Below are 8,330 nucleotides of genomic sequence, written 5' to 3' on the forward strand. Positions count from 1 at the left end.
AATATTCTGTGTTTAGCATTCTTTAATCACCTTGGTCTTCTTTCCCACAGGTAGACCGAGTTGCAGGTAATCTCCATAAGAATGCTGTTTATAAACTTGTTGTACAGCTTATATGTAGATAGAATACAATAGGTCCTGATGAATCGCCAGAGTAATTCTCAGACAGGGCGAGAAACATGTTGACCCTAGATGAGGCAGTGTTGACAACCTAGCACATAATTCTAGGCATCCACACTCCACCTCACACAATTTTAATTAGGTAAGGAGGCCTCAAAATAAACTGATTGAGATGGCACTCCCCTACCTATTTTAACATTTTCATACTACACAAATTTTTTTCATCTACATCACAATAGAGCCCTCTACCCTCAATCACCTAACAGCTGTCCGGATAAAAAGATCTCCATAAGAGCGCTCCTTAAAAGAGCCCGTTGAGCATTGCACCAGCCGGCTCAACGTAGGAGCAGCCCGATGATGACGCTTCACATCCCGATGGGTGCGTGATTCACGACACCAAGACGGTTGTATGAGGGCTCCTATATCCGACTTAGTGCTACTCACATCGGTCACCTGTACACTTTTTGGTCCGTCTCATTAGCTTTAAGGAACAGCTTTGGTACCTTTTTTGTTTGTAATTACAGGGCACACCTAGCTGGACCTTCTTTCCAAAAGCCCTTTTCGCCCCCCTCTTTTCTCGTTGAATTTCTTGTACGGATCCATATCCGTGGGGCTTTTTTCTGGTGGGTTAACCTGTGTATATCCCCCCTTTTTAATGTTCTTTCGCGTTCTCTATATTTAAACCACAACGACTGGTTGTTGTTACACATGAGCCATCGTTTTTAGAACACTCCACATCACTACTACTACATTCAATTAAGGACAAATACCTACCATTATAATTTACAATAATGGAGGGCCAAGGACTAAGTTTTGGTGAAGCCTTTGCTGACGAGATCCTGAGTGCCCCCTCTATTCTGGGAGCAGATGGAGGTTCAGCCACAGGGAGCCAATCGGAAGACTGGCAATCCCTTTCCTCAATGAAAAGAGAATGGGTTAAGATCACCCTCCACGGAGCTCTCATGACCGAATACCTGAGGGCTAATATTGCTCCAAATGGACTAATAGTCAAAATCTTCCCCCGTATCTTTTTAGAGGATGGCCCTTTTAAAATCGACTGGTCCCAGGTCTCCTGGAAATGTACCAGAGACCTCCTCATCTTGATTATCAGTACTGCCAAAAGACTAGCAGAGGCACTTTTGGCAAGAATCCAATTGGCAGAAAGCGCATTGAAAAGCGCCACTGCTTCCACTCTGTATAAGACGAAACTTTCAGAAATCAATAACGAAATGGCCGAACATCGTGAGTACTTGATGAAACAGAAAGTTAAGAAACTACAGAAAGATGTGAGCAATTTCGAGAAAGAAAAAGTCTATCCTTACCTGAAAGAAGACTTTATACCACCTAGCTCTAACAATTCAGGAGATTCAGGCTCCAACTCCTCAAGGAGAGGGTCTTCAAGTAACAGCAACTCTAGTTCCGAATCAGTGAACTATAATACATTCCGCAAAGGCAATCGCCAAACCTACCAAAACTTCCAGATGGGCCCTTTTCAGAATCCTGCATTCTGGCAATACCCCATACACCCCCATGGTCCCCCACCATATCCTATACCACCACAAGGCCCACCCCAGTTCTACCCCCCGGTGTACAACCAGCCTTTTTTAGGCAGAGGTTGGGGCAGAGGGCGAGGGCAAAGAAGAAAAAACAATCAGTCAACCCCACAAGGGACGAGAATTCAGTGGGAGGACACTCCGAGAACCATGGAGACCCGGAGCTACACCAACAACAAAAAGAAGACTTAGTAGTCAACCTTTCCCAAAGACACCTTACCGAGATTGAACATAAGGTATTACAGAGAGGCCCAGGCTTTGTACCAACTCCAAAGATAGACCTGTTCAAACAACAATGTGAAATTCAACAGTTCTTCCGTAAGGTTAGGCTAAAGTCGTTTTTCCAAGACACGGCAATGACGCAACGGACAGACAGTGGATTACACAACAAATCTACTTTCACCCCAAACACTAATATGGTGCCACCTGAGGTCATTACTTTTGAACAGGCAGTACTTAAAGACCTGTCTCACATACCTATGTCAAGGCATTATAACAACATGTCCAAGGCAGAAACAGAGGCCATCAAGAACATATCCAGTGACACATCTATCACTATAAAACAGGCAGATAAAGGAGGGGCGACAGTCATTATGGCCACAACTGACTACGAACTGGAATGTAGACGACAACTAAGTGACCGGGACTACTACACTCCAGTCACACACAACCCCACGCAGCGACTATTGACAACTATCACAGCTTTGGTTTTCTCAGCAGAGAGCCAGGGTTGGATAAGCAAGAAAGAAGCTGCTTTCCTGATAAAAAAGAACCCTAGGACCCCATATTTCTACACTCTGCCAAAAATCCATAAAGGGATTTCCCCGGTACCCGGCAGGCCTATAGTGTCAGGAATTGACTCAGTCCTTGAACCCCTTTCGCAATTCTGCGATTATTTTTTTCAACCATTTGTCAAAAAAACACAATCCTCCATACAAGACACCTCAGACCTACTTCGCCTGCTAACAGGACTACCTCCACGGATGAGATCAAACTACTGGTAACCCTAGACGTACAGGCGTTATATACTAACATACCTCAGAGGGCTACACTTGATGTGGTGGAAAGCGTACTCAATCATGACCCCTGGGACCATAACACTCCTATCAGCTTCATTATGGATTGCGCAACATTAGCCCTAACTGAAATTTTTTTTGAATTCAAAGGCCAAATTTACAAACAGACACAAGGCACTTGTATGGGCAGTACATTTGCGCCGAGCTTAGCATGTCTTTACATGTCTGACTTTGAGACACGCAACATTTCCCATAACTCAAATCCATTCTCTGCTGATATATACCTTTGGAAGAGGTTCATTGACAACATCCTGATACTATGGAAAGGAGAGATGTCAACCTGTATTGACTTCTGCGGTTGGATCAACACTCTTGATCCACACCTTAAGTTCACACACACGATCTCCGAAAAAAACATCCCTTTCCTAGATCTGAATATTGTTCTAAACAGGGGTACTCTCACCACATCTCTATACAAAAAACCGACAGACCGGAATAGTTTGTTACTCTACTCCAGCCACCATCCACGGAGTTTGAAGGAAAACTTACCTGTCGGACAATTTTTGAGGGTGAGACGTAATTGCAGTGACCTGTCTGACTACAAGTTGGAGGCAAAAAGATTGGCTAACAACTTGAGAGCACGGGAATATCCAGAAAAACATATTGCCTTAGCTAACAAGAGAGCACGCAATAACAATCGGGAAGCGTTGCTATCACCTAGGACACAAAACTCTACCGATGTCCTTACCTGTGTCATCTCATTTACTCCTGCTTCTAATGAGATCACTAAATGCATCAAAAAACACTGGAATATCCTTAACACCGGCACAATGAACATTGAAACCCCCAGGTTCTTGTTTAAACGCACGAAAAACTTGAGGGACACACTGATTCACACCCGCCCACGCACACAGGGGAACTCCAACCAAAGATCACTATGGAACCTACCACCTGTCAGTGGACATTACCCATGTGGCTCGTGTTCCGTGTGCCCCCTTACTACGACACACAAGTCTGTACAATTCAGCAATGGCTTCAAGTGGGAACTACGTCGCCATACCAATTGTAATACAGCGAACTGCGTGTATCTTATTACATGCCCCTGCAGACTGCAATATATTGGCATGACAACTCGTCCAATAAAAACACGCATTACAGAACATCGCAGCAACTTTCGCTGCAAAAGAACCAACACGAGAATGTGTATGCATTTCCAAGAAACAGGAAATACACCAGACTCATTCACATGGCTTATTTTGGAATCTTTCCCCAACATTACCAAAGATGCGCTGTTTGTGAAAGAACAAAGGTGGGTGTACAGATTGGGGTCCCACACCACAGGCCTCAACGAAGCAATCCCATGGTCATCCCTCAAACCACCTTGATTGACACCCATACTGCTACATTGGTCACTAGCGCCTGATGACCCCTCCACACTACCGCGTTAGATCTACATCTCATATGCCAATCTGAGGTGCCCTTCTCATGTACATGTCTCACCCTCTCTTCGAGAAGTATTAACTAGGATTAAGGGTCTACGTACTCTTCTCCCCCGAATCACAATTTTAATAACAATTATATTTCCTCCATATTAGAATTCATTACAAACGGGTTATTTAATTGCAGTGTCAACCCCACTTACGCAATAATTGCCACAAGTAACACACACAACAGCGACCGTATCACTAATATCGGTCTAACATCGTTTTTTTGTCTTTGTTTTGTTTTACTGCGCCGACACTAATAAAATACTCATCCAAGATGGCGCCCATGATGTACCGTAGCGCTCACTCAGACAACGCCAAATGGTCACGTCCATCCCTTCCGCCCGACATGGGAGCACTTCCTATTTGAATCCCCGCGATACGCGACACTCCACCTCCCAGTCCTGGTAGAGCGGGGTAGGTCATCTGGAGACGCGGACTCGGCGCGTCAGTAAGTATTCTCATGCTAGTTATTTAGTCATTATTTTTTAGCGGGCTTTCACTTTGCCTTGTACTACATGGATAGACTTAGGTGAAATGACTTTGCAGGGGAATAGCTTTGAGTAAAAAGTTTCTCTGACTAGATTCACTACCAGATAGAGAGCTCTCTATTCCGCCAAGATTAGGTTACACACTTTATCTAATCTTTGCTTTTGTGCCCTACTCACAACAGCCAGATGTGGGGAGTTAGAGATATGTTGTTATTATATGTGTTAAATTAAGAGAAGGGGTCTATATTACCCTGGAGTTTTACCTTTCACTATGCCATTCTGCTAGCAACCCTGTCATATATACAATTACAGAACGCAAGGAACTCCTTGCGTCTCCTACCAGGAACTGCAGCGCGCTAACCTATGAATCCGATAGGGTAAGTGCACACAGCACGTTCTTGTTATGCTTTATAAGATTATTTGGAACCGAATGACACATTGTGGAGTGTTCACATCACATGGCTTTAGTGTGTTTTTATCACCACGCTTAGCGTGCACCGTCACTATAGTTGCACATTCTTGGCTTACGAGACGCACCTTATAACCGCAATATTCTGTGTTTAGCATTCTTTAATCACCTTGGTCTTCTTTCCCACAGGTAGACCGAGTTGCAGGTAATCTCCATAAGAATGCTGTTTATAAACTTGTTGTACAGCTTATATGTAGATAGAATACAATAGGTCCTGATGAATCGCCAGAGTAATTCTCAGACAGGGCGAGAAACATGTTGACCCTAGATGAGGCAGTGTTGACAACCTAGCACATAATTCTAGGCATCCACACTCCACCTCACACAATTTTAATTAGGTAAGGAGGCCTCAAAATAAACTGATTGAGATGGCACTCCCCTACCTATTTTAACATTTTCATACTACACAAATTTTTTTCATCTACATCACAATAGAGCCCTCTACCCTCAATCACCTAACGGCTGTCCGGATAAAAAGATCTCCATAAGAGCGCTCCTTAAAAGAGCCCGTTGAGCATTGCACCAGCCGGCTCAACGTAGGAGCAGCCCGATGATGACGCTTCACATCCCGATGGGTGCGTGATTCACGACACCAAGACGGTTGTATGAGGGCTCCTATATCCGACTTAGTGCTACTCACATCGGTCACCTGTACACTTTTTGGTCCGTCTCATTAGCTTTAAGGAACAGCTTTGGTACCTTTTTTGTTTGTAATTACAGGGCACACCTAGCTGGACCTTCTTTCCAAAAGCCCTTTTCGCCCCCCTCTTTTCTCGTTGAATACTGCAAAAAAGTCACATATTGGAAATACCCAAACGAAAAGTATAAATGTGACTTGTGTGGAGACATATTGGGAACTTTCAAAGAATTGAGAAAACATGTCTCCAACAAGCATGAAGGCTTCTATCTCAAAACGTATTGTTCAAAATGTGACAAAGAAGCCGAATACCACAATATTACATGCCACTATGCAAAATGTAAAGGAAGGCCTCAAAAAGGAGAGTTGCCATTCCTGTGCAGCTACTGTGACCTCAGATTTGGAACAAAGATTGGAGTTTCACAACATGCTTGGCACGCGCATCCAAGAGCGCAAAATGAGGCTAGACTGGCAGCTCTAGCAAGCAGCAAACCATCAAAACTATGGTCACAGGATGAAATACTGCTATTAGCAGAATTGGAAAAAGTGTACGAGAACAAAAGAAACATTAATGCGCTGATGGTTCCGCATTTTGACAATAAAAATAGTAAACAAATTGCAGAAAAAAGAAGAGATAGAAGAGATAAGAGCAAAAAATCGACAAAGGATGTACTGCAAGCATCCAATATCTCTGAGAATGACTCCTGCGATGAACCAGAGATTGCAGTAGAAGTAACAACAGAAAGGCGCAGAGACTTTATCAATCGGAAACGAGCGCCAAAAATAAAAAACTTTGATGAACTGAACGATAAAATCACAGAAATCGAGAAGTACACCAAAAACATCCAGCATCATGATGCTGCTATGGATCTGATGGATGAGATAGTGACTTATATATCAGAAAACACCAATGATATAAGTCCTGTACCATCAAATCGTACCGAACCAACGAGCGAACCCGATAATGAACCTATGAACTCTGCTCAAGATGAGCAACAGACTGCCTCTGTACAAAACAAGATACCAAAGAAAAATAAGAAAAATGGAAGGCTCAATCAGACACACAAGAAAAACTATGCAAAAGCAAATGGCAGTTACAAAGAATACCAGACAATGTTCCAAAAAGACAAAAAGAAAATTGCCAGGATAATCACTGATGGGGCAGAAGATGCCACCTGTCAAATCAGTGCTGATGAAATCTTCCAATACTATAAAGGCATAATTGAAAAAGAAAACAAGAAAAATCCCAAACTCATCCCAATTGACCGGATACCAGATGAATGGGAAATTGGAAGTCTATGTAAAGAAATTACACTGCTCGAAGTAACTAAAGCCTTTGATGAATCAGATTTAAAGAAAGCAGTGGGGCCTGATAAGATTGGTCTGAATGACTTTAATAAAGTACATAACAGGCAACCAAGACTACTACCCAGAATCTTTTCGTCTTGGCTATTGATGAGAAGAGTACCAGACAGTATTAAGAAGAACTGGTCAATACTAATACCCAAGAATGTACCGATTAGCGAACTCAAAAAGATAAGTAATTGGCGTCCAATTACCATCGGTACGGCATTCATGAAGTTGTTCACCAAAATATTAACTAAAAGACTCACATTTTTCGTTGAAATAAATACGAGACAAAAAGGCTTCATGAAGGTGCGAGGTTGTCTCGAAAATCTGACTCTTCTGCAAAACATTATAAAAGGGGCACGAAAAAACAGAAGCTCGTTGGCAGTGGTGTTCGTAGATATCTCAAAAGCTTTTGACTCTGTCAGCCATGGTCATATTCTACAGAGTCTTGAAAGACACAGAGTTCCATCATGCATCAGAGACATAATAAAAGACTTATACACTGACTCAACAACATTTTTCAAGGGAAAAAACAATGAAGCAACTCCAGAAATAACAATGAAGTCAGGAGTTAAGCAAGGTGACTCTTTATCCCCACTGCTGTTTAATATTGCCATGGATCCTCTGATCTGTGATCTTCAGAAAGAAGGCAAGGGCTTCACATTCGGCTCCAATGATCTCATCAAGCAAATCACCGCTCTGGCCTTTGCCGATGACATCGCAGTACTCAGCAACACCTGGGAAGGAATAAGTACAAATCTGAAAATCATTGAAAAATTCAGTAAAACAACAGGATTAAAACTTAATGTGAAAAAAACACATGGATTTTATATAAGTCACCATAAAGATAAGATCCTGGTAAACAACTGTAAACCATGGCAATTTAGAAAACAAAACATTGAAAACATCCACCCAGGAGAAAGTGAGAGATACCTCAGACTGAACTTCGATCCACACACTGGCCATTCAAGCAACAACAAAATTAATGAGGTTCTTGTTGACTGGGCTCAAAAACTCGACAATCTACCACTTAAGCCCACACAGAAAATAGAAATATTCTGTCAACACTTGATCCCTAAACTGTCATTTAAACTGGAAATTACAGGAACAGAAGCGAAAACTTTAAACATTCTGGATCAAACAATTAGAAAGTATGTCAAACATTTTCTACACCTACCTGCATACACATGTGATGGTCTCCTGTATTCGAAAA

Source organism: Triturus cristatus, chromosome 4_2, assembly GCF_964204655.1.
Source record: "Triturus cristatus chromosome 4_2, aTriCri1.1, whole genome shotgun sequence".
Taxonomy (NCBI): Eukaryota; Metazoa; Chordata; class Amphibia; order Caudata; family Salamandridae; genus Triturus; species Triturus cristatus.